The sequence below is a fragment of the Arachis stenosperma genome, chromosome 1, assembly GCF_014773155.1.
Source record: "Arachis stenosperma cultivar V10309 chromosome 1, arast.V10309.gnm1.PFL2, whole genome shotgun sequence".
In the NCBI taxonomy this organism is placed as follows: domain Eukaryota; kingdom Viridiplantae; phylum Streptophyta; class Magnoliopsida; order Fabales; family Fabaceae; genus Arachis; species Arachis stenosperma.
In genome coordinates, this window is record NC_080377.1 from 120,765,254 (window position 1) to 120,792,921 (window position 27,668).

Below are 27,668 nucleotides of genomic sequence, written 5' to 3' on the forward strand. Positions count from 1 at the left end.
AGAGGATTCCACACTTTCTGTTTCTTTTCTCTTTCATATGAGCAGGAGCAGAGACAAAGGCATTCTTGTTGAAGCTGACCCTGAACCTGAGAGGACCTTGAAGCGAAAGCTAAGAGAAGCCAAGGCACAACTCTCTTTAGAGGACCTGACCGAATTCTTCAGGGAAGAAGAACACATGGCAGCCGAAAACAACAACAATGCAAACAATGCAAGGAAGGTGCTTGGTGACTTTACTACACCTACTCCTGATTTCTATGGGAGAAGCATCTCTATCCCTGCCATTGGAGCAAACAACTTTGAGCTTAAGCCTCAATTAGTTTCTCTAATGCAATAGAATTGCAAGTTTCATGGACTTCCAATGGAAGATCCTCATCAGTTTTTAGCTGAGTTCTTGCAAATCTGTGACACAGTCAAGACTAATGGGGTTAACCCTGAGGTCTACAGACTGATGCTATTCCCTTTTGCTGTAAGAGACAGAGCTAGAATATGGTTGGATTCTCAACCTAAAGAAAGCCTGGACTCTTGGGAAAAGCTAGTCAATGCCTTCTTGGCAAAGTTCTTTCCACCACAAAGATGGAGTAAGCTTAGAGTGGAAGTCCAAACCTTCAGACAGAAGGATGGAGAATCCCTCTATGAAGCTTGGGAAAGATACAAACAATTGATCAGAAAATGTCCTTCTGACATGCTTTCTGAATGGAGCATCATAGGTATTTTCTATGATGGTCTCTCTGAACTATCCAAGATGTCCTTGGATAGCTCTGCTGGAGGATCTCTTCATCTGAAGAAGACGCCTACAGAAGCTCAAGAGCTCATTGAAATGGTTGCAAATAACCAATTCATGTACACTTCTGAGAGAAATCCTGTGAACAATGGGACAAGTCAGAAGAAAGGAGTTCTTGAGATTGATACTCTGAATGCCATACTGGCTCAGAACAAGATATTGACTCAACAAGTCAATCTGATTTCTCAAAGTCTGTCTGGAATGCAAAATGCACCAAACAGTACTAAGGATGCTTCATCTGAAGAAGAAGCTTATGATCCTGAGAACCCTTCCATGGAAGAGGTGAATTACCTAGGAGAACCCTATGGAAACACCTATAATTCTTCATGAAGAAATCACCCAAATCTCTCATGGAAGAATCAAGAGAGACCTCAACAAGGTTTCAATAATAATGGTGGAAGAAACAGGTTTAACAATGGTAAACCTTTTCCATCATCTTCTCAGCAACAGACAGAGAGTTCTAAGCAGAATACTTCTGACTTAGCAACAATGGTCTCTGATCTAATAAAGACCACTCAAAGTTTCATGAATGAAACAAGGTCCTCCATCAGAAATTTGGAAGGACAAGTGGGTCAGCTGAGCAAGAAAGTTACTGAACTCCCTCCTAGCACTCTCCCAAGTAATACAGAAGAAAATCCAAAAGGAGAGTGCAAAGCCATAGACATGGCCGAATATGGAGAGGAAAGAAAGGAGGAGGACGCCACTGAGGAAGACCTCAGTGGTCGTGTACCAATCTCCTCTGAGTTCCTCAATGAGGAACAATGGGAATCTGAGGCTCAAAATGAGACCATAGAGATTCCATTGGACTTACTTCTGCCATTCATGAGCTCTGATGAGTATTCTTCCTCTGAAGAGGATGAGTATGTCACTGAAGAGCAAATTGCTAAATACCTTGGAGCAATCATGAAACTGAATGACAAGTTATTTGGAAATGAGACTTGGGAGGATGAACCCCCTTTGCTCACCAAAGAACTGGATAACTTGTCTAGGCAGAAACTGCCTCTAAAGAGGCAGGATCCTGGGAAGTTTTCTATACCTTGTACCATAGGCACCATGACCTTCAAGAAGGCCTTGTGTGACTTAGGGTCAAGTGTAAACCTCATGCCCCTCTCTGTAATGGAGAAATTAGGGATCTTTGAGGTGCAAGCTGCAAGAATCTCATTAGAGATGGCAGACAATTCAAGAAAACAAGCTCATGGACTTGTAGAGAGTGTTTTGGTGAAAATTGAAGACCATTACATCCCTACTGACTTCATAGTCCTAGAGACTGGGAAGTGCATGGATGAATCCATCATCCTTGGCAGACCCTTCCTAGCCACAGCAAAGGCTGTGATTGATGTTGATAGAGGAGAGTTGATCATTCAAGTGAATGAAGAATCCTTGGTGTTTAAGGCTCAAGGATATCCCTCTGTCACCATGGAGAGGAAGCTTGAAGAGCTTCCCTCAAATCAGAGACAAATAGAGCCCCCACAGTCAAACTCTAAGTTTGGTGTTGGGAGGCCACAACCAAACTCTAAGTTTGGTGTTGAACCCCCACATTCAAACTCTAAGTTTGGTGTTGGGAGGTTTCAACATTGCTCTGATCATTTGTGAGGCTCCGTGAGAGTCCTCTGTCAAGCTAATGACATTAAAGAAGCGCTTGTTGGGAGGCAACCCAATGTTTTATAATTAACTATTTCCTTTTGTTATTTTATTTTTTTTTGTAGGTTGATGATCATAAGAAGTCACAAAATCCATTGAAAAAGCAAAAACAGAATGAAAAACAGGAAGAAAAACAGCACACCCTGGAGGAAGAACTCACTGGCGTTTAAACGCCAGTGAGGCTAGCAGTTGGGCGTTTAACGCCCAGTCTGGCACCATTCTGGGCGTTTAACGCCAGAAAGGGGCACCAGACTGGCGTTAAACGCCAGAAAAGGGCTAGAACCTGGCGTTAAACGCCAGAAATGGGCACCAGCCCGGCGTTTAACGCCAGAAATGGCTCAAAACGTGGATTTTGATGCCATTTGGTGCAGGGATGACTTTTCCTTGACACCTCAGGATCTGTGGACCCCACAGGATCCCCACTAACCCCACCACTCTCTCTCTTCTTCTTCACCCATTCACCAATCACCTCAACATCTCTTTCTCTTCACCACTCACATCCATCCTTCATAAACCACCACTTCTCTCCCTTTTTGGCCGAACCACAAAGCCATCTCCCTCTCCCCCATTTCTTCTTCTTCTACTCTCCTCTTTCTTCTTTTGCTCGGGGACGAGCAAACCTTTTAAGTTTGGTGTGGTAAAAGCATTGCTTTTTAACCATTTATGGCATTCAAAGCCGGTTCAACTGAGAAGGCATGACCTCAAGCCCATCACTAAGAAGAAGATGGAGCAAACAAGAGACCTCTCTCATCAAGAAATCCCTGAGATACCTCAAGGGATGCACTTTCCTCCACAAGACTACTGGGAGCAAATTAACACCTCCCTAGGAAAATTAAGTTCCAACATGGGACAACTAAGGGTGGAGCACCAAGAACATGCCATCCTCCTCCATGAAATTGGAGAAGATCAAAGGATCATGAGAGAGGAGCAACAAAGACAAGGAAGAGACATTGAGGAGCTCAAGCACTCCATAGGATCTTCAAGAAGAAGAAAGAGCCGCCATCACTAAGGTGGACCCGTTCTTTAATCTCCTTGTTCTTTATTCTTCTGTTTTTCGAAAATTATGCTTTATGTTTATCCATGTTTGTGTCTTATGATCATTAGTGTCTTAGTATCTATGCCTTAAAGCTATGAATATGAATCCATCACCTTTCTTAAATGAAAACTGTTTTTATCACAAAAGAACAAGAAGTACAGGAATTCAAATTCATCTTTAAAACTAGCTTAATTAGTTTGATGTGGTGGCAATGCTTTTGTTTTCTAAATGTATGCTTGAACAGTGCATATGTCTTTTGAATTTGTGGTTCATGAATGTTAAAAATGTTGGCTCTTGAAAGAATGATGAAAAAGGAGACATGTTACTGAGGATCTGAAAAATCATAAAAATGATTCTTGAAGCAAGAAAAAGCAGTGAATACAAAAAAAAAAGGGGAGAAAAAGAAGGAGAAAAACGAAAAAAGGGAGAAAGAGAAAAAGAAAGAAATAAAGTTGTGATCCAAGGCAAAAAGAGTGTGCTTAAGAACCCTGGACACCTCTAATTGGGGACTTTAGCAAAGCTGAGTCACAATCTAAAAAGGTTCACCCAATTATGTGTCTGTGGCATGTATGTATCCGGTGGTAATACTGGAAGACAGAGTGCTTTGGGCCACAGCCAAGACTCATACACTAGCTATGTTCAAGAATCATCATACTTAACTAGGAGAATCAATAACACTATCTGAGTTCTGAGTTCTTATAGATGCCAATCATTCTGAACCTCAGAGGATAAAGTGAGATGCCAAAACTGTTTGGAGGCAAAAAGCTACTAGTCCCGCTCATCTAATTTGGAGCTATGTTTCATTGATAATTTGGAGTCTATAGTATATTCTCTTCTTTTTATCTTATTTGATTTTCAGTTGCTTGGGGACAAGCAACAATTTAAGTTTGGTGTTGTGATGAGCGGATAATTTGTATGCTTTTTGGCATTGTTTTTAGTATGTTTTTAGTAGTTTTATTTTAGTTTTTATTATATTTTTATTAGTTTTTAATTAAAATTCACTTTTCTGGACTTTACTATGAGTTTGTGTGTTTTTCTGTGATTTCAGGTATTTTCTGGCTGAAATTGAGGGACCTGAGCAAAAATCTGATTCAGAGACTGAAAAGGACTGCAGATGCTGTTGGATTCTGACCTCCCTGCACTCGAAGTGGATTTTCTGGAGCTACAGAAGCCCAATTGGAGCGCTCTCAACGGCGTTGGAAAGTAGACATCCTGGGCTTTCCAGCAATATATAATAGTTCATACTTTGCTCAAGATTTGATGGCCCAAACCGGCGTTCAAAGTCACCCTCAGAATTCCCAGCGTTAAACGCCGGAACTGGCACCTAATTGGGAGTTAAACGCCCAAACTGGCATAAAAACTGGAGTTAAACGCCAAGAAGAGTCTCTACACGAAAAATGCTTCATTGTTCAGCCCAAGCACACACCAAGTGGGCCCGGAAGTGGATTTTTATGTCATTTACTCACCATTGTACACCCTAGGCTACTAGTTTTCTATAAGTAGGACCTTTTACTATTGTATTTTCATCTTTGGATTGTTTTTGATCCTTTGATCATCTTCGGACATCTTGGTAGCTATCTTTGAGTTTTATGCTATCTTAGATCATTGGGAGGCTGGCCATTCGGCCATGCCTAGACCTTATGCTTATGTATTTTCAACGGTGGAGTTTCTACACACCATAGATTAAGGTGTGGAGCTCTGCTGTACCTCGAGTATTAATGCAATTACTATTGTTCTTCCATTCAATTCCGCTTGTTCTTTATCCAAGATATCACTTGTTCTTCAACATGATGAAGGTGATGATTGACGCCCATCACCATTCTCACCCATGAACAAGGTGACTGACAACCATTATTGTTCTACAAGCATCTGAGGCTTAGTGAATATCTCTTGGATTCTTCGGAATCTTCGTGGTATAGGCAGGACCTGATGGCAGCATTCAAGAGAATACGGAAGGTCTAACCTTGTCTGTGGTATTCTGAGTAGGATTCAATGATTGAATGACTGTGACGTGCTTCAAACCTGTAACCTACTGGGCGTTAGTGACAGACGCAAAAGAGTTATTCTATTCCGATAGGGGAGGGAACCAAACCGGTGATTGGCAGCACTGTGACAGAGTGTGTGCATTAGCTTTCACTGCGCGGATGGGAGGTAGCTGCTGACAACAGTGAAACCTTACACGAGCTTGCCATGGAAAGGAGTAAGAAGGGCTGGATGAAGACATTAGGAAAGCAGAGAGACGGAAGGGAAGGCATCTTCATACACTTGTCTGAAGCTCTTACACCAATGAATTACATAAGTATCTCTATCCTTATCTTTTATGTTATTTTCGTTCATCACCATATACATCTGAGTTTGCCTGACTAAGATTTACAAGATGACCATAGCTTGCTTCAATACTAACAATCTCCGTGGGATCGACCCTTACTCACGTAAGGTTTATTACTTGGACGACCCAGTGCACTTGCTGGTTAGTTGTGCGAAGTTGTGTAATGCCATGGTATTGAGCCACCAAGTTCTTGGAGCCATTACCGGGGATTATTTGAGTTGTGAAAAAGTATTGTTCACAATTTCGTGCACCACTCGTTGTAGAAGCTTTCTCCTTATCCGTTCTGGTGGCCAGCCTGAAAAAGGGAGAAGAGAAAGGGATATGAAGTCAAAGGTGTAGAGCAAGGAGGAGGGTGGTACGAGTGAATAGCATGCCAAGTAAGGAAAATAGTGAATGGAAGACATGGTCGCAATTCCATGTGATCAGTTCATCAATGGAAATATAGCAAGGCATGGGGATATTGGATGCAAGATGTTTATTAGCATGCCGGCAAGGGCATGAGTAGCATAGATCAAGCATCAAAAGCTGTAATGTATTGTTAGTCGTAAGAAACTAACAATAACGTTTGTAATAACAATTATATTTAATTAATAAAATATAAAAAGGGTTTTGTGAAAAGCAAGCATTTATAGTAGAAGATTAAAAGATATCTTTAAAAATAGTGCACAATGCCATACGGGCGTTTTCACAAACACTTAGCATGCATGGTAAATAATCTATTTGAAAGTATTAAATTGAACATGCAAGCAACCCTTTAAAAATTAATATAATTGTCAAACAATTCCCTTAATAATCCACAAGCAAAATATGGTAAATAATTACCCAAATAAATTTCTAACACCAATGAAAATAATGCAATGAATGAAAGTATGCAAATGAATTAAAATAAAATAAAAAGAAAAATAAGAAGAATTAGAAGGGAAAGAAGGGAAGAAGAAAGAAAGTGAGAAAGGAGAGAGAAGGAAGAAATTAGGATTAGAAAAGAGAAGATAAGAAAATTGGCACTAATCTGGATAGGTTGTGCGACGCTGGCGACGCGGTCGCGTGGTTGACGCGGTCGCGTGGTGCCCGATAAGGTTGGGTGACGCGGACGCGTGGGGCACGCGATCGCGTGACTCGATTTGTGCTAGTGGCGCGAGTGCAGCCTCGCGGCCGCACAACTCTCTGTTCAAAACGTCAGTATTGCCAAAATCCAGGGTGACGCGGTCGCGTGGTCGACGCGATCGCGCGGGTGGCCTTATTTCCAATATGACGTGGACGCGTGGGTGACGCGTTCGCGTGGCAGGGCTTGTGCTACTAGCACGGGTCCAGCCCAATTCCAGCTCAACTTTCGGCCATACACCCTTTTTACGCCGATTTCAAGTCATGCGGCCGCGTGGGTGACGCGGTCGCGTGGGAGGCTATTTTTCCAAATGACGCGGACGCGTCATCGATGCGTTTGCGTGGAGTCAATTTGTGCTAATAGCGCACCTCCAGCCCTGCTCCTGCGTAACTCTCTATTCAATTTATTATTCTCTCATCTCCTTGCGACGCGGACGCGTCGCTGATGCGGTCGCATCGCGTGCGCGCTTTTTTTTTTTTAATCTGAAAAGATGCAGAATGCAGTGTTAATATGAATGTGATGCAAAACTCCAGTTCAATATAATAAAATAAAATAAAATAAAAACAAACAAAACGAAATAAAATTGAAAAATAAACGATCATACCATGGTGGGTTGTCTCCCACCTAGCACTTTTAGTTAGAGTCCTTAAGTTGGACATTTGATGAGCTTCCTGTTATGGTGGCTTATGCTTGAACTCATCCAGGAATCTCCACCAATGTTTGTGATTCCAGTGTCCTCCGGGGTCCCAAACTAGGCGCAGAAATCCTTCAAGTAAGTTAAAGCAAGTGACCAAGCCCCAAGAGTGGTGATTGATAGAATGGATTCCGAGGTCCCAGACCTTGCCTTTGCACCCGTCTTTTGGTTGAGCAATATTGTTCCCTCCGGGTGGCAAGCAAACTGAATTCTCACTAAAGCGGCTAAACAACTTCCTAGACCCATTCAGTTGAGCTCTATACCAACCTTTACGTTTAAGCTTAAAGCTTCTAACCATGATGAACCTTGCAGGACAATTCTTACCACTGACCATCTTCCTTTTACTCTTAGTGCCACAAAGAGCTCTAAGTTGACCATCCGTCTCCAGTAGCCCATATTCAAGTGGGATTAGAAAGCTATGGGATATGAATTTTACCCACTTGAATGTTGTGAAGGATGATGGCGACTTAGGGGGAGGTATCTTTAATGAAATTGCAAGCTCCACTCCCTTGTGCTCTTCTCTGATAATTACCACCTTTTTGCAAACTTCTTCAATTTCAACCTCTTCCTCTTGGTAGCTCTCTTTCAATTCAATCTCCTTTTCATTGCTTTCCAAGGGCATAGGAGGTTGTGCTTCTTCTTCTTGAATCTCCATCTCTTGATCAACCTCTTCCAAGTCTTCAACTATGATATGCTTTGGAGGTTGTACACCCTTTTCAGCATCAATTTCAACCGTCTTGAAAGGAGGCTCTATGTCTTGACTTTCCCATGGAGGTTCTACATCTCCTAAGTCTTCAACCAACTCTTCTTCTTGAACAATGATAGCTTCTTCTACTTGTTCTAGTATGAATTTATGCTCTGTCTTGTCCACTGGAGTTTCTGGAATCTCCTTTATGCTATGCTCTTCACTAGACTGTCCACATGGGGCTGTGGCTGATCCTTGTGTATTTAAGCGTCTAGAAGCCCATTGAATTAATACTTGCCCCAGTTGTTGAGTGGTTGCCTAAAATCGATCCATTGTTTCCTTGAGACGATTCTTTGCCTCTTGATGCACTCGGTTTTCATAAGTAGGATCATAATGCTCTTGGATTGATGGATATGGAGATGGTGAATATTGAAGTGGTGGTTCTTGTGAGTAATTGGGTTGGAATTGGGGTGGTTCTATATATGGTTCATATGGCTCATAAGGTGGTTGGTATGGTGGTTGAGGGTTAGGGTCATATGGAGGTAAATGGTGGGAAGGGGCTTGTGAGTGTGGTGGGTTGAGGTTGTGTTGAAAGGATGATCTCTGAGCATAGGGTGGGGCTTGTTGGTAGCTACAAGGTGGTCCACTATATCTATCAGCTTGGGATGCATTGTAGCCTGGTCTTTGTCCATGATATCTAGGATGGTGTTGTTGCCTAAAGGGTTGATTAGATCCTCTTGGCTCCATCCATCCTTGATTGGCCTGACCTTGATGCATATTCCTGCTGTGGTTTCTATTTCCTTCAACAAAGTTAGAACCAAACTCAAAGCGAGAGGGGTGAGAATTCATAGTAGTTAGAGAAAATAAAAACAAAAATTAATAAAAAGAAAATATTTTGAAAAAGATATAATTTTTGAAAAAGATAGGAAGAAATTTTAAAATTTTTTTTTAAATATTTACAATAACCAATAATAAGGCAGACGTTTGCAATTCCCCGGCAACGGCGCCATTTTGACATTGGGATTTTTGCCAGTAAAGAATGTCATAAAAATAGTCGCGTTGTAGATATAGTCTCTAAACCGACATAAATCCCTTCGTACAAACGTTTTGGTTGTCACAAGTAACAAACCCCTTTAAAATTGATAACCGAGTATTTAAACCTCGGGTCATCTTCTCAAGGAATTGCAGGGAGGTATGTTCTTATTATTGGTTATGGAGATTGTAAATTGGGGGTTTTGAGAATTTGGGCAATGGGCACAAGCATATTTTTAAAGCAATAAAAATAAATAAATAACTGTAAAATAAACTCTTGGCAAGGTATAAAGACTGGAGGTCCTATCCTAGTTATCCTTATCAATTGTGATGAGAATTGGATTTTTCTCCCACTTTGTTAACCTCTAACTATGAAGGTAAGTTAAGTGGATGAATTGATTCCAATTTTCAATCAACAATGAGTTTGATAAATCAAGAGTTACCAATTATTTAACCAAGGCCAAAAGGGGAAAAAACTAAATCTACTAGAATAACAATATCCTCAGATTGGGAATAATAAAAAGAGACAATCATAAACTAAAATACCTCAAATATCATTAAATAAGAAAATCGTCATGAAAGTGGCATAGGCCAAATAGGCAACATAACTAATACAAGCAAGCATTCAAATGTCTGCAAATAAGAAATAACAAAGAGTAAAAGAACATTGAACCTGGGATTGAGAGTCACTCCTAAAACTAAGAGAAATCCTAAATCCTAAGAGAGAGAGGAGAAAACCCCTCTAAAAACTAATCTAAATCATGAGAAGTGAATTATGAGTGCATCTTCATGAATGGATGCATTCCCCCTCTTTATAGCCTCTGGTCTATGCCTTCTGGACTTGGATTTGGGCCAAAAAGGGTCTCAGAACTCGTTATGAGCATTTTCTGCAATTTCTGGTGCGTGGCCTCTGTCACGCGTCCGCGTGGGTCACGCGGTCGCGTCATTCGGAGCTTTTCCTTGCCACGCGGTCGCGTCAGTCATGCGACCGCGTCATGTGCGTTCTGCTTAAGGCATGCGGTCGCGTCAGTCATGCGGCTGCGTCGCTGCTGATTCGTGCTTGGCACGCGATCGCGTCGTCCATGCGATCGCGTGGATACCAGTTTCCTTAAAGCTCCGTTTTGCTTTCTCCTTTCCTTTTAGTATGTTTCCTTTTTCATCCTTTAAGTCATTCTGCCTTAGAAAATCTGAAACTACTCAACACACTAATCACGGCATCGAATGGAAATAAAGGTAATTAAAATAATTAATTTTCAAAGCTTAGGAAACATATTTTTCACAATATGACATAATAAGGAAGGGAAAGTAAAACCATGCAATTAATGTGAATAAGTAGGTGAAGGATTATATAAATCACTCAAATTAAGCACAAAAGAACTCATGAAATATGGGTTTATCATGCGGCGACGGGAGCGAAGCTGGATCCTTTATAACTTCTCTTTTTTATTGCTCTTTGATTGTGTGTTGATACGGTCCGACCTGTAGACCTCTAAACTCTTTTTATTGTAATCTCTTGGGTAGTTTTCTGATACTTGCAGTTATTCTCTAGCAACTTTTTAATTGTTAATCAAAACACTTTCACTCTGGGGTTGCTGTTAGGTAACCTTTGTGTTTTTAATGCTTATCTTCTTGAAACTTTCCTTGTTTTGACTGTTCTGGTAGTGTGCTGGCTGATTTTTGAAGAATGCCTTCTCCCTTTGGTTGTTGTTTCAACCTTTTCTGGTCCTCATCCTGGGGTAGCGTTCCTTTGTGGACTTTCTACCTTTTAGCCTAGCCACTTTTTAAAATTAGGCATTGGTCTTTTCAGGCCAACATCCTTCCTGACGACCTTGAGGTAGTGTTCTTTCATGAACTTCTACCTTTATTGATCTGTACTTTTTGGTGTGTTGACAATTTTTTCGAGCTATTCTGCTTTTGGTGAGTTCGTCCCTGTAGTTTAGCGTTGGCACTTCAGGCCCTTAGTCAGGTTCAAATACACCTTTTAGGTAACATTCTGTTCTGAACTTTTACCTTTTAGCTGTTTATTTAGATGACCTTTGAGCCTTGTTTGGTCTTATGGTTGTCTTCACTTTTTGAGTAGTGTCACTTTCGGACTTCTACCTTTTAGCTTAGCACCTTTGACACTAGGTTTTGCAACCTTTTTCGACCTTCACATGGTTAGGAAGCCATTGTTCCCTTTTTAGTGATCCTTTAGGTGGTCTGACTTTTCTGTCGGGCCTTTTCAAGTTATTTTTTGCAGCCTTATTTTTTGTCCGACCTTGTCAGGCCGCTTTATACGGGTTACTTTTATAACTTCTCACATTAATTTGGACCTCGTCACTTCACCTTGCCGACTTTTCCTGGTCGGGCGATGAATTTTGTGTTTTTTTTCGAGTATTAATGCGCCTTGGTAGGAAACTTTTTAAGGGAATCTTTGCTTTAATTAGAATAAAATGAAATGAATAAAAAAATGTAAATAAGAGTATATATATGCGTGGGGTTACCCTGCAAATCGGGTTGCCTTCAGGTCCTGGCCTGGTGCCTCATTAAAAAACCCTTTAGTGGGAAAAAGAGCACACCCTGGCTCAAGGCCTTTCTCTAGCTATAGTACCTTCTTAGGTTACAGGCGTGCCAAGGGATCTTTCATCTACTTCAATGGAGATCATTGCCTCCATTCCGTAAGCAAGTCGGAAGGGGGATTCGCTCGTGGTAGAGTGTGGCGTTGTCCATTGGCTTATGGGTGTTTCACTGAAGTGAATTGGTGCTTGATTTTCAGATCAACTACCAGGTTCTTGAAACCAGTATCAGTGAACTGGGTCTCATTGTCTGTGGTGATGGAGTGAGGAATCCCAAACCTTGTGCCAATGTTTCTATACAGGAACTTCAAATTTCTTTGGGCGGTGGCAGTGGTCAATGGTTCTGCTTTGATCCATTTTGTGAAGTAGACTATTCCTACGATGAGAAATTTTACTTGTCCTGATCCCTGAGGAAATAGTCCGAGGTGGTGGAGCCCCCACTTTGCGAACGGCCAAGGTGAGGTGACGCAAATGAGCTCTTCTGGTGGGCTAATGTGGAAGTTGGCGTGCTTCTCGCATGGAGGGTATGTTTTGACGAACTCGGCCGCTTCGTTCTATAGGGTCAGCCAGTAAAAGCCGGCTCGGAGTACGTTTTTGGATAATGCCCGTGCTCCGAGGTGGTTGTCGCACATGCCGCTGTGAACATCTTCCAGGACCTCATTTGTGACGGAAGTCAGGACGCATTTTAGGAGGGGTGTTGAATCTCCTCTCTTGTACAGGACATCGTGTACCAGAGTGTAGTATTGTGCCTCCCGTATGAGCCTCTTTGCGTCCTTCTTTTCTGTGGGAAATATTTCGGACTTGAGCTAGTTGATTATAGGGGTCATCCACCCTTGGTCCTGGTATGATATACTTAAGACCTTCTATTCCCTTGAGGTCGATGGGTGCTGTAAGGTTTCTTGGATGAGGCTTCTATTGTTGCCCCTGGCTTGGTGCTGGCTAGCTTTGATAGTGCATCGGCTCGGACATCTTGCTCCTGCGGTATATGTCGGATCTTGTATTCACGGAAGCTACCGAGCTGTTCTTTAGTTTTGTCCAGGTACTTCTTCATAGTGGGATCTTTTGCCTGGTAGTTTCCTTATATCTACGAGGTGATTACTTGTGAGTCGTTGAAGATGGAAAGCTTTTATGCCCCGACTTCTCTAGCTAGCTTCAAGCCAGCCAGTAGGGCTTCGTACTCTGCTTGATTGTTTGAGGCAGGAAACTCGAATCTTAAGGAGAGTTTGAGTTGGGTCCCTTGGTCACTTTCTAAGATAACGCCTGCCCCATTTTCGGATTTGTTTGATGAGCCGTTGACGTAGAGGTTCTATTCTATAGGAGTTCCCAGGGTATCCGTGTATTCTGCGACGAAATCGACTAAGTACTGGGATTTGATGGCAGTGCGAGCTTCATACTTGAGGTTGAACTTGGACAACTCGATTGCCCATTGTAGGATTCTTCCAGCTAAGTCTGTTTTCTGCAGGATACCTTTCATGGGCTGATTAGTCCGTACTCTGATGGTGTGGGCTTGAAAATACGGTCGGAGTCGTCGGAAGGTGAGTATTAGGGTGTAAGCGAACTTTTCTATCTTTTGATAGTTCAGTTCGGCCCCCTGTAAGGCCTTGCTGATGAAGTAGATGGGTTGTTGTCCATTGTTGTCTTCTCAGACCAGGGCTGATGCTATCGCTTAACTTTCTACGACGATGTATAATATCAGTTCTTCTCCTTGTTGAGGTCGGGTCAGGATTGGTGGTCGTCCCAAGAATGACTTGAAGTCCTGAAAGGCTTTCTCGCACTCTGGAGTCCACTCGAACCTTTTTCCTTTTCTTAGTGTCGCGTAGAAAGGGAGATACTTTAGGGCCGATCCAGCCAGAAACCTGGACAGGGCCGCTAGTCTTCCATTTAGTTGTTGTACCTCTTTTATGCAGGTCGGGTTTTTCATGTCAAGTATAGCCAGAGTGGGTACTTAACCTCCCTTATGACCCCTGCCTTTAGTAAGGCTTGCACTTGTTCCTCTACGACTTGCGATCTCTTTGGGCCGAGTTTCTGGCGCTTTTGTTGTGTTGATCGGGATCCGTGATAAATCTCAATTTTGTGGTTTATCTTGTGCTTATTTCGGGGGATTTTATCACCTTTTCTCACATTTATTCAATGCAATAATATGGTTTTGTAATTATCTTTTAATTTGTGCTTAAGTGTAAAAACATGCTTTTTAGGACCTTAAATTGCTAGTTTTTATTCACCTTTGATTCCAATAGATGCCTTGATGTGTTTGTTAGTGAATTCAGGTTGAAAAGACTAGGAATTGATCAAAGGAGTGAAGAGAAAGGCATGCAAAGTGGAGAACTCATGGAAAAACAAGGATTTGGGGTGCATTCATCGACGCGCACGCCTGGCATGACGCGCACACGTGGATATGAAGTCGCGCATGGCGACGCGTACGTGTGACATGACGCATACGCGTGGATAGTAAAATACCAAGCGACGCGTACGCGTGACCCATGCGTACACATCACTGCTCGCACGTGACCTCATTAAAGTGAAAACACTTGGTGCAATTTCTGAGCTGCCCAGGCCCAAATCCAACTCGTTTCTGAGAGTATTTCTTGCAGAATTTAAGCTTGGGCAAAGGGGGAGCACTTAGTTGTAGCTTGTAGGATACCATCATGTAGGTTAGTTTTCTAGAGAGATAAGCTCACTCTTCTCTCTAGAATTAGGGTTCTTAGGCTCTTTTGCATCCTAGATCTACGTTTAATTTCTTGATTTCATCTTGTTTCCTTTACAATTTCTTGCTTCTACTCCTTCATTCTTCTTAGTTCTCTTGTTAATTTACCTTTTATGCCCTCTTTTATGTTCATGAATGTTCATGTTGGATTTGGTTTTCTTTAATGGAATTTAATGTTTGATGTTCTTTTAATGTTGATTTGAGTGTTGATCTTACTTTCCTTGCAATTAGTAGTTGTTAGATTTTATATTTCTTTCACTTTTACTATGTGGTGCGCGAAATCGTGATCACTACAACTTCGCACAACTAACCAGCAAGTGCACTGGGTCGTCCAAGTAATAAACCTTACGCGAGTAAGGGTCGATCCCACGGAGATTGTTGGTATGAAGCAAGCTATGGTCACCTTGTAAATCTTAGTCAGGCAGACTCAAATGGGTATAGATGATATATGAATAAAACATAAAGATAAAGATAGAGATACTTATGTATATCATTGGTGAGAGCTTCAGATAAGCGTATGAAGATGCTTTCCCTTCCGTCTCTCTGCTTTCCTACTGTCTTCATCCAATCCTTCTTACTCCTTTCCATGGCAAGCTTATGCAAGGGTTTCACCGTTGTCAGTGGCTACCTCCCATCCTCTCAGTGGAAATGTTCAACGCACCCTGTCACGGCACGGCTATCCATCTGTCGGTTCTCGATCAGGCCGGAATAGAATCCATTGATTCTTTTGCGTCTGTCACTAACGCCCCGCCTTCAGGAGTTTGAAGCACGTCACAGTCATTCAATCATTGAATCCTACTCAGAATACCACAGACAAGGTTAGACCTTCCGGATTCTCTTGAATGCCGCCATCAGTTCTTGCCTATACCACGAAGACTCTGATCTCACGAAATGGCTGGCTCGTTTGTCAGGCGAGCACTCGGTTGTCAGGCGATCAACTATGCATCGTGTATCAGGAATCCAAGAGATATTCACCCAATCTAAGGTAGAACGGAGGTGGTTGTCAGTCACACGTTCATAGGTGAGAATGATGATGAGTGTCACGGATCATCACATTCATCAAGTTGAAGAACAAGTGATATCTTGGACAAAGAACAAGCGGAATTGAATAGAAGAACAATAGTAATTGCATTAATACTCGAGGTACAGCAGAGCTCCACACCTTAATCTATGGTGTGTAGAAACTCCACCGTTGAAAATACATAAGAACAAGGTCTAGGCATGGCCGAATGGCCAGCCTCCCAAAGTGAGTTCAATCATAAAAACATGATCAAAAGCTCCCAAATACAATAGTAAAAGGTCCTATATATAGAGAACTAGTAGCCTAGGGTGTACAGAGATGAGTAAATGACATAAAAATCCACTTCCGGGCCCACTTGGTGTGTGCTTGGGCTGAGCAATGAAGCATTTTCGTGTAGAGACTCTTCTTGGAGTTAAACGCCAGCTTTTGTGCCAGTTTGGGCGTTTAACTCCCATTTTGGTGCCAGTTCCGGCGTTTAACGCTGGAAATTCTGAGGGTGACTTTGAGCGCCGGTTTGGGCCATCAAATCTTGGGCAAAGTATGGACTATCATATATTTCTGGAAAGCCCAGGATGTCTACTTTCCAACGCCGTTGAGAGCGCGTCAATTGGGCTTCTGTAGCTCCAGAAAATCCACTTCGAGTGCAGGGAGGTCAGAATCCAACAGCATCTGCAATCCTTTTCAGTCTCTGAATCAGATTTTTGCTCAGGTCCCTCAATTTCAGCCAGAAAATACCTGAAATCACAGAAAAATACACAAACTCATAGTAAAGTCCAGAAAAGTGAATTTTGACTAAAAACTAATAAAAATATACTAAAAACTCAACTCTAACTACTAAAAACATACTAAAAACAATGCCAAAAAGCGTACAAATTATCCGCTCATCACAACACCAAACTTAAATTGTTGCTTATCCTCAAGCAACTGAAGATCAAATAAGATAAAAAGAAGAGAATATGCAATGAATTCCAAAAACATCTATGAAGATCAGTATTAATTAGATGAGCGGGGCTTTTAGCTTTTTGCCTCTGAATAGTTTTGGCATCTCACTCTATCCTTTGAAATTCAGAATGATTGGCTTCTTTAGGAACTCAGAATCCAGATAGTGTCATTGATTCTCCTAGTTAAGTATGATGATTCTTGAACACAGCTACTTATTGAGTCTTGGCCGTGGCCCAAAGCACTCTGTCTTCCAGTATTACCACCGGATACATACATGCCACAGACACATAATTGGGTGAACCTTTTCAGATTGTGACTCAGCTTTGCTAGAGTCCCCAACTAGAGGTGTCCAGGGTTCTTAAGCACACTCTTTTTGCCTTGGATCACAACTTTATTTCTTTCTTTTTTTCTTTCTTTTTCTCTTTCTTTTTCGGTTTTTTTTTTCGCCTCTTTTTTTTTTGTATTCACTGCTTTTTCTTGCTTCAAGAATCATTTTTATGATTTTTCAGATCCTCAGTAACATGTCTCCTTTTTCATCATTCTTTCAAGAGCCAACATTCATGAACCACAAATTCAAAAGACATATGCACTGTTTAAGCATACATTCAGAGAACAAAAGTGTTGCCACCACATCAAAATAATTAAACTGTTATAAAATTCAAAATTCATGCAATTCTTATCTTTTTCACTTAAGAACATTATTTATTTAAGAAAGGTGATGGATTCATAGGACATTCATAACTTTAAGGCATAGACACTAAGACACTAATGATCATAAGACACAAACATAGATAACATAAGCACTAAAATTCGAAAAACAGGAAAGTAAAGAACAAGGAGATTAAAGAACGGGTCCACCTTAGTGATGGCGGCTTGTTCTTCCTCTTGAAGGTCTTATGGAGTGCTTGAGCTCCTCAATGTCTCTTCCTTATCTTTGTTGCTCCTCTCTCATGATTCTTTGATCTTCTCTAATTTCATGGAGGATGATGGAGTGTTCTTGATGCTCCACCCTTAGTTGTCCCATGTTGGAACTCAATTCTCCTAGGGAGGTGTTAATTTGCTCCCAATAGTCTTGTGGAGGAAAGTGCATCCCTTGAGGCATCTCAGGGATCTCATGATGAAAGGGGTCTCTTGTTTGCTCCATCCTTTTCTTAGTGATGGGCTTGTCCTCATCAATGAGGATGTCTCCCTCTATGTTAATTCCAACTGAATAACAGAGGTGACAAATGAGGTGAGGAAAGGCTAACCTTGCTAAGGTAGAGGACTTGTCCGCCACCTTATAAAGTTCTTGGGCTATAACCTCATGAACTTCCACTTCTTCTCCAATCATGATGCTATGAATCATGATGGCCCGGTCTAGAGTAACTTCGGACCGGTTGCTAGTGGGAATGATTGAGCGTTGGATAAAATCCAACCACCCTCTAGCCACGGGCTTGAGGTCATGCCTTCTCAATTGAACCGGCTTCCCTCTTGAATCTCTCTTCCATTGGGCGCCCTCTTCACAAATGTCAGTGAGGACTTGGTCCAACCTTTGATCAAAGTTGACCCTTCTAGTGTAAGGATGTTCATCTCCTTGCATCATGGGCAAGTTGAATGCCAACCTCACATTTTCCGGACTAAAATCTAAGTATTTCCCCCGAACCATAGTAAGCCAATTCTTTGGATCCGGGTTCACACTTTGATCATGGTTCTTGGTGATCCATGCATTGGCATAGAACTCTTGAACCATTAAGATTTCGACTTGTTGAATGGGGTTGGTGAGAACTTCCCAACCTCTTCTTCGGATCTCATGTCGGATCTCCGGATATTCACTCTTTTTGAGTGAAAAAGGGACCTCGGGGATCACCTTCTTCAAGGCCACAACTTCATAGAAGTGGTCTTGATGCACCCTTGAGATGAATCTCTCCATCTCCCATGACTCGGAGGTGGAAGCTTTTGCCTTCCCTTTCCTCTTTCTAGAGGTTTCTCCGGCCTTAGATGCCATAAATGGTTATGGAAAAACAAAAAGCAATGCTTTTACCACACCAAACTTAAAAGGTTTGCTCGTCCTCGAGCAAAAGAAGAAAGAAGAGAGTAGAAGAAGAAGAAATGAGGAAGAAGGGAATGGCTTTGTGTTCGGCCAAAAAGGGGGAGAAGTGGTGTTTAGGTTGTGTGAAAATGAAGGGGTGAAGAAGGGTTTATATAGGAGAGGGGGGTTCATGGTTCGGTCATGTATGGGTGGGTTTGGGAGGGAAAGTGGTTTGAATTTGAATGGTGAGGTAGGTGGGGTTTTATGAAGGATGGATGTGAGTGGTGAAGAGAAAGATGGGATTTGATAGGTGAAGGGTTTTTGGGGAAGAGGTATTGAGGTGATTGGTGAATGGGTGAAGAAGAGAGAGAGTGGTGGGTTTGGTGGGGATCCTATGGGGTCCACAGATCCTGAGGTGTCAAGAAAAAGTCATCCCTGCACCAGATGGCATGCAAAATCACGTTTTGAGCCAATTCTGGCGTTAAACGCCGGGCTGGTGCCCCTTTCTGGCGTTTAACGCCAGGTTCTTGCCCTTTCCTGGCGTTTAACGCCAGTCTGGTGCCCCTTTCTGGCGTTAAACGCCCAGAATGGTGCCAGACTGGGCGTTAAACGCCCAACTGCTAACCTTACTGGCGTTTAAACGCCAGTAGGTTCTTCCTCCAGGGTGTGCTGTTTTTCTTCCTGTTTTTCATTCTGTTTTTGCTTTTTCAATTGATTTTGTGACTTCTCATGATCATCAACCTACAAAATAAAATAAAATAACAAAAGAAAATAGATAACATATAACATTGGGTTGCCTCCCAACAAGCGCTTCTTTAATGTCAGTAGCTTGACAGAGGGCTCTCATGGAGCCTCACAGATACTCAGAGCAATGTTGGAATCTCCCAACACCAAACTTAGAGTTTGAATGTTGGGGTTCAACACCAAACTTAGAGTTTGGTTGTGGCCTCCCAACACCAAACTTAGAGTTTGACTGTGGGGGCTCTGCTTGACTCTGATTTGAGAGAAGCTCTTCATGCTTCCTCTCCATGGTGACAGAGGGACATCCTTGAGCCTTAAACACAAAGGATTTTTCATTCACTTGAATGATCAGTTCACCTCCATCAACATCAATCACAGCCTTTGCTGTGGCTAGGAAGGGTCTGCCAAGGATGATGGTTTCATCCGTGCACTTCCCAGTCTCTAGGACTATGAAATCAGCAGGGATGTAATGGTCTTCAATCTTCACCAAAACATCCTCTACAAGTCCATGAGCTTGTTTTCTTGAATTGTCTGCCATCTCTAGTGAGATTCTTGCAGCTTGCACCTCAAAGATCCCTAGCTTCTCCATTACAGAGAGAGGCATGAGGTTTACACTTGATCCTAAGTCACACAGGGCCTTTTTGAAGGTCATGATGCCTATGGTACAAGGTATGGAAAACTTCCCAGGATCTTGTCTCTTTTGAGGTAATTTCTGCCTAGGCAAGTCATCCAGTTCTTTGGTGAGCAAAGGGGGTTCATCCTCCCAAGTCTCATTTCCAAATAACTTGTCATTTAGCTTCATGATTGCTCCAAGGTATTTAGCAACTTGCTCTTCAGTGACATACTCATCCTCTTCAGAGGAAGAATACTCATCAGAGCTCATGAAAGGCAGAAGTAAGTCCAATGGAATCTCTATGGTCTCATTTTGAGCCTCAGATTCCCATGGTTCCTCATTGGGGAACTCAGTGGAGGTCAGTGCACGCCCATTGAGGTCTTCCTCAGTGGCGTTCACTTCCTCTCCTTCCTCTCCAAATTCGGCCATGTTTATGGCCTTGCACTCTCCTTTTGGATTTTTTTCTGTGTTGCTTGGAAGAGTACTTTGAGGGAGTTCAGTAACTTTCTTGCTCAACTGCCCCACTTGTGCCTCCAAATTCCTAATGGAGGACCTTGTTTCAGTCATAAAACTTTGGGTGGTTTTGATTAGATCAGAGACCATGGTTGCTAAGTCAGAGGTATTCTGCTTAGAATTCTCTGTCTGTTGCTGAGAAGATGATGGAAAAGGCTTGCCATTGCTAAACCTGTTTCTTCCACCATTATTGTTGTTGAAACCTTGTTGAGGTCTCTGTTGATCCTTCCATGAGAAATTTGGGTGATTTCTCCATGAAGAACTATAGGTGTTTCCATAGGGTTCTCCTAGGTAATTCACCTCTTCCATTGAAGGGTTCTCAGGATCATAAGCTTCTTCTTCAGATGAAGCATCCTTAGTACTGCTTGGTGCATTTTGCATTCCAGACAGACTTTGAGAAATCAAATTGACTTGTTGAGTCAATATCTTATTCTGAGCCAATATGGCATTCAGAGTGTCAATCTCAAGAACTCCTTTCTTCTGATTAGTCCCATTGTTCACAGGATTCCTTTCAGAAGTGTACATGAATTGGTTATTTGCAACCATTTCAATTAGCTCTTGAGCCTCTGTAGGCGTCTTCTTCAGATGAAGAGATCCTCCAGCAGAGCTATCCAAAGACATCTTGGATAGTTCAGAGAGACCATCATAGAAAATACCTATGATGCTCCATTCAGAAAGCACGTCAGAAGGACATTTTCTGATCAATTGTTTGTATCTTTCCCAAGCTTCATAGAGGGATTCTCCATCCTTCTGTCTGAAGGTTTGGACTTCCACTCTAAGCTTACTCAATTTTTGAGGTGGAAAGAACTTTGCCAAGAAGGCATTGACTAGCTTTTCCCATGAGTCCAGGCTTTCTTTAGGTTGTGAGTCCAACCATGTTCTAGCTCTGTCTCTTACAGCAAAAGGGAATAGCATTAGTCTGTAGACCTCAGGGTCAACCCCATTAGTCTTGACAGTGTCACAGATTTGCAAGAATTCAGCTAAGAACTGATGAGGATCTTCCAATGGAAGTCCATGGAACTTGCAATTCTGTTGCATTAGAGAAACTAATTGAGGCTTAAGCTCAAAGTTGTTTGCTCCAATGGCAGGGATAGAGATGCTTCTCCCATAGAAGTCGGGAGTAGGTGCAGTAAAGTCACCCAGCACCTTCCTTGCATTGTTGGCATTGTTGTTGTTTTCGGCTGCCATGGGTTCTTCTTCTTTGAAGAATTCGGTTAGGTTCTCTACAAAGAGTTGTGCCTTAGCTTCTCTTAGCTTTCGCTTCAAGGTCCTTTCAGGTTCAGGGTCAGCTTCAACAAGAATGCCTTTGTCTTTGTTCCTGCTCATATGAAAGAGAAGAGAACAAGAAAATGTGGAATCCTCTATGTCACAGTATAGAGATTCCTTGAGGTGTCAGAGGAGCAGAAAAATAGAAGAAAGAGGTAGAAGAATTCGAACTTAGTGAGATAGAGTTCGAATTGTGCATTGAGAAAGAGTGGTACTCCATAAATAGAAGGATGTGAGAAGAGGGGAAGAAATTTCGAAAATTCAATTGAAAAGATTTTGAAAACATTTTGAAAAACTTTAATTGATTTTCGAAAACCAAGGGTGGGAAAGAAATCAAGTGATTTTTGAAAAAGAATTTGAAATTAGAAATTAAAAAGATTTGATTGGAAACTATTTTGAAAAAGATGTGATTAAAAAGATATGATTGAAAAGTTATGGTTTTAAAAAGATGTGATTGAGAAGATATGATTTGAAAAACAATTTTAAAAAGATTTGATTTTAAAAATTAATGACTTGCCTAACAAGAAAAGATATGATTCAAACATTAAACCTTTCTCAACAGAAAAGGCAACAAATTTGAGATGTTCAATCAAATCATTAATTGTTAGTAAGTATCTTTGAAAAAGGAAAGAAATTGATTTTGAAAAAGATTTGATTGAAAAGATTTGATTTGAAAAAGATTTGATTTTGAAAAACTTTGAAAACTTGAAAAAAATTGATTTGAAAACAAAATCTTCCCTCTTGTGCCATCCTGGCGTTAAACGCCCAGAATGGTGCACATTCTGGCGTTTAACGCCCAGTGCACTACCTTTTTGGGCGTTAAACGCCCAACCAAGCACCCTGGCTGGCGTTTAAACGCCAGTCTGTCCTTCTTCACTGGGCGTTTTGAACGCCCAGCTTTTTCTGTGTAATTCCTCTGCTGCATGTTTTGAATCTTCAGTTCCCTGTACTATTGACTTGAAAATAGAACCAAGATCACATAAACAATGCATGCAAGACACCAAACTTAAATTTAGACACTGGACTCAAACAAGAAACATAAAATATTTTTGGTTTTTATGATTTTGTAATTTTTTTTTTCGAAAATTATATGGAAATAGAAAATAAAGGTTTCAGAATTCTTAATTTGGATTCCAGGAATCATTGCAATGCTAGTCTAAGACTCCGGTCCAGGAATTAGACATGGCTTCACAGCCAGCCAAGCTTTCAAAGAAAGCTTCGGTCCAAAACACTAGACATGGCCAATGGCCAGCCAAGCCTTAGCAGATCATTGCTCCAATAGCAAGATTGATAGAAATCAACAAGCTATTGTGATGATCAGTTGAAACCTCGGTCCAATAAGATTAGACATGGCTTCTCAGCCAGCCAGATTTTAACAGATCATCATGAAACTCTAGAATTCATTCTTAAGAACTCTGAAGAAAAATACCTAATCTAAGCAACAAGATGAACCGTCAGTTGTCCATACACAAAACAATCCCCGGCAACGGCGCCAAAAACTTGGTGCGCGAAATCGTGATCACTACAACTTTGCACAACTAACCAGCAAGTGCACTGGGTCGTCCAAGTAATAAACCTTACGCGAGTAAGGGTCGATCCCACAGAGATTGTTGGTATGAAGCAAGCTATGGTCACCTTGTAAATCTTAGTCAGGCAGACTCAAATGGGTATAGATGATATATGAATAAAACATAAAGATAAAGATAGAGATACTTATGTATATCATTGGTGAGAGCTTCAGATAAGCGTATGAAGATGCTTTCCCTTCCGTCTCTCTGCTTTCCTACTGTCTTCATCCAATCCTTCTTACTCCTTTCCATGGCAAGCTTATGCAAGGGTTTCACCGTTGTCAGTGGCTACCTCCCATCCTCTCAGTAGAAATGTTCAACGCACCCTGTCACGGCACGGCTATCCATCTGTCGGTTCTCGATCAGGCCGGAATAGAATCCATTGATTCTTTTGCGTCTGTCACTAACGCCCCGCCTTCAGGAGTTTGAAGCACGTCATAGTCATTCAATCATTGAATCCTACTCAGAATACCACAGACAAGGTTAGACCTTCCGGATTCTCTTGAATGCCGCCATCAGTTCTTGCCTATACCACGAAGACTCTGATCTCACGGAATGGCTGGCTCGTTTGTCAGGCGAGCACTCGGTTGTCAGGCGATCAATCATGCATCGTGTATCAGGAATCCAAGAGATATTCACCCAATCTAAGGTAGAACGGAGGTGGTTGTCAGTCACACGTTCATAGGTGAGAATGATGATGAGTGTCACGGATCATCACATTCATCAAGTTGAAGAACAAGTGATATCTTGGACAAAGAACAAGCGGAATTGAATAGAAGAACAATAGTAATTGCATTAATACTCGAGATACAGCAGAGCTCCACACCTTAATCTATGGTGTGTAGAAACTCCACCGTTGAAAATACATAAGAACAAGGTCTAGGCATGGCCGAATGGCCAGCCTCCCAAAGTGAGTTCAATTATAAAAACATGATCAAAAGCTCCCAAATACAATAGTAAAAGGTCCTATATATAGAGAACTAGTAGCCTAGGGTGTACAGAGATGAGTAAATGACATAAAAATCCACTTCCGGGTCCACTTGGTGTGTGCTTGGGCTGAGCAATGAAGCATTTTCGTGTAGAGACTCTTCTTGGAGTTAAACGCCAGCTTTTGTGCCAGTTTGGGCGTTTAACTCCCATTTTGGTGCCAGTTCCGGCGTTTAACGCTGGAAATTCTGAGGGTGACTTTGAGCGCCGGTTTGGGCCATCAAATCTTGGGCAAAGTATGGACTATCATATATTGCTGGAAAGCCCAGGATGTATACTTTCCAACGCCGTTTAGAGCGCGTCAATTGGGCTTCTGTAGCTCCAGAAAATCCACTTCGAGTGCAGGGAGGTCAGAATCCAACAGCATCTGCAATCCTTTTCAGTCTCTGAATCAGATTTTTGCTCAGGTCCCTCAATTTCAGCCAGAAAATACCTGAAATCACAGAAAAACACACAAACTCATAGTAAAGTCCAAAAAAGTGAATTTTGACTAAAAACTAATAAAAATATACTAAAAACTCAACTCTAACTACTAAAAACATACTAAAAACAATGCCAAAAAGCGTACAAATTATCCGCTCATCACTATGCTTTCTTTTTATGCCTTCCAAGTGTTTGACAAAATACTTGGTTGGATGTTAGAGTAGCTTTTTGAGCATTCTTGGCTTGGAAAGAGTAATTAGGTGATCTTGAGTCATTAAGATCCAACTCATGTTGATAATCTAGAGTTGTTTGTTAATATGATTTCCATTGACTCTAATCTCTTGCTAATTTAATTAGTGGGTTGATTAGGACTTTTGGATTGAGATTAGCTAGTCTTATTAGATTTTCTTCGAGTGTGAAGATAACAATATACCTTCTTCCATCGTCGGGGATGACGTAATAAGATAAATTCTTGTTAAACATTGTTATTAGTGACTAGGATAGAAAGCATATATTCTCAATCCTTGCCATAAATGTCTCCCTTTATTACTTGCTTTATTTAGTTACTTGCTTGATTTACTTTTCTTGTCATTTAATTTCTTGCCCTTTTATCAATCAAACCCACTGTCCCTTCATAGCTAATAATCATTCACTTCATTGCAATTCCTTGAGAGACGACCCGATGTTTAAATACTTCAGTTAATTTTCATTGGGGTTTTTACTTGTGACAACCAAATTTTGATTGGGAAGATTGTTTGTTGGTTTAGAACTATACTTGCAACGAGATTTCATTGAGAAATTCTTTACCAACACAACGTATTTCTCCTTAAATCAATCCGGGGTAGACGGCCAGTTTGTGGCACATCAAGGCGGGGTCTATGACGGACATATCAACGTTTTTCCAGGCGAAGAGGTTAGAATTCTTCCTTAAGAACTTAATTAGCAGCTCCTTTAGGTCCTCCTTTAAATTCCTTCTTACGCTTGTTGTTTTGTCGGGTGTGTCTCCGACTTGTACCTCTTCGGTTTCACCTTCTGGCTGAGGATGGAGTTCTTCGCAAATCTGAGCTCCTCTGAGTTTGATGGAGTTAGCCTCTTTTCCTCTGGGTCGCCTTTGAGGTTTAGGCTTTCATTGTAGTATCGCCGTGCAAGTTTTTGGTCTCCTTTAATGGTAGCTATGCCCTCTGCAGTCGAGAACTTCATACACAAATGTGGAGTGGAGACTACTGTAGCAAGCTGGTTTTGGGTCGTCCGGCCTATTAGAGCGTTGTACGCCGAGCTTACGTTGACGAATATGTAATCTATGCTTAGCGTCCTAGACCGGGCTCTTTCCCGAAGGTGGTGTGTAGCGAGACGTACTCGAGGGGTTGGATCAGAGTGTCTCCAAGCCAGAATAGGCTGTTGGAGTATGCTCTCAGTTCCTTTTCCTCGAGCCCGAGTTTGTCGAAGGTGGATTTAAATAGGATGTCTGCCAAGCTTCCCTGGTCGACCAGTGTTCGATGGAGGTTGGCTTTGGCTACTATGATAGTGATTACCACAGGATTGTCGTGCCCTGAGATGATGCAAGTGGCATCCTCCTTGGTGAAAGAGATGGTGGGGAGGTTGGGCGACCTACTCCCTTCTCAGACGTGGCATCCTCCTTGGTGAAAGAGGTGCCTTTTGCGAGATGATTTTGAGACCCCTTCTCTGGCGAACCCTCTATTGATCATGTGGACGTGCCTCTCCGGGGTGTGAGGGGGGCGATCGGCCTGTCTTCCCTCTTCGTCCGTCCTTTTCTTCTTAGGTTCGTCCGATCTGCTGGCTAGGAATCAATCCAGCCTTCCTTCTCGGGCCAACTTCTCGATGATATTCAAGTCATAGCATTCGTTAATGGGATGCCCGTAGATTTTGTGGTATTCACAGTACTCGGTCCGGCTTCCTCCCGTTTTGTGCTTGATTGGACGGGGCGGTGGGATCTTTTCCGTGTTGCATATTTTCCTGTAGACATCCATTAAAGATACCCGAAGAGGGGTATAGTTATGGTATTTTCTGGGCTTCTTTGCTAGTTGGTCCTCCTTTTTCCATGGCTCTTTATCTTTGTCCCGGGAGGGGTAGGAGAACCCAGTTTTGTAAGTTTCCCCCAGTCGGGAGTTTTCCTCCATGTTGATGTATTTCTCGACTCGTTCTTGTACTTCGTTCAAGGATGTGGGGTGCTTCTTAGATATGGATTGGCTGAAGGGCCCTTCTCGTAGGCCGTTGATAAGTCCCATGATAGCTGCTTCTGTGGGGAGATTCTGTATGTCGAGGCATGCTTTATTGAATCTTTCCATGTAGTTTTAGAGGCTTTCCCGATCTCCTTGCTTGATCCCTAGTAGACTTAGAGCGTGTTTGGCTTTGTCTTTTTGAATGGAGAACCTGGCTAGGAACTTTTTAGCGAGGTCATCAAAGCTTGTGATTGACCTTGGGGGTAGGCTGTCAAACCACTTTATAGCCATTTTGGTGAGAGTAGTCGGAAAGGCCTTGCAGCGAGTTGCGTTCGAGGCATTCGTAAGGTACATCCGACTCCTAAAGTTGCTGAGATGATGGCTTGGATCGGATCGGATGTTCCATCGTATGGGGTCATGTCAGGGTCTTTGAAGTCCTTTGGGACTTTAGCCTTCATGATTTCTTTCGAGAATGGGTCTTGTTCTCTGTGGGGACTAGCTTTACGATTGGACCGAGTCGTCCTGGTCTTGAGGTTGGCTTCGAGTTTCTGGAGTTTGTCTTCTAGCTCTTTGCGCCGTCTTGTTTCTTTCCGCAGGTCACGCTCAGCTTCCCGTTGTCGTTTGGTCTCTCGTTCAAGTTGTTGGAGGCGGTCTTGTTGCTCACGGATGGCATATAGAATCTCTATGTTTTGAGGCTGTTTGTCTCCCTTGGAGTGGTGCGCTTCCTTTGGTGATGGTGGTGTGACATCCGCATTTTTTGTTGGTGTCCCATCCTCCAAGTCGAAGGTGTGGTCATTGTTCGGAGGGTTGTTTGTCATGATTAGGGGATGAGTTTCAGGTCCCCGAC

At 42.1% G+C, this 27,668-nt stretch overlaps 2 non-coding genes across 2 annotated transcripts; one reads left to right on the plus strand and one right to left on the minus strand.

Moving 5' to 3' along the window:
- Positions 1-580: 580 nt before the first annotated feature.
- On the minus strand, positions 581-688 carry LOC130956260 (small nucleolar RNA R71). The gene has a single exon (XR_009077051.1). It is a non-coding gene; the product is annotated as a small nucleolar RNA R71 (small nucleolar RNA).
- A 20,384-nt stretch (positions 689-21,072) lies between these two features.
- On the plus strand, positions 21,073-21,180 carry LOC130947592 (small nucleolar RNA R71). Its single transcript, XR_009072723.1, has one exon. It is a non-coding gene; the product is annotated as a small nucleolar RNA R71 (small nucleolar RNA).
- The last annotated feature ends 6,488 nt before the right edge of the window (positions 21,181-27,668 follow it).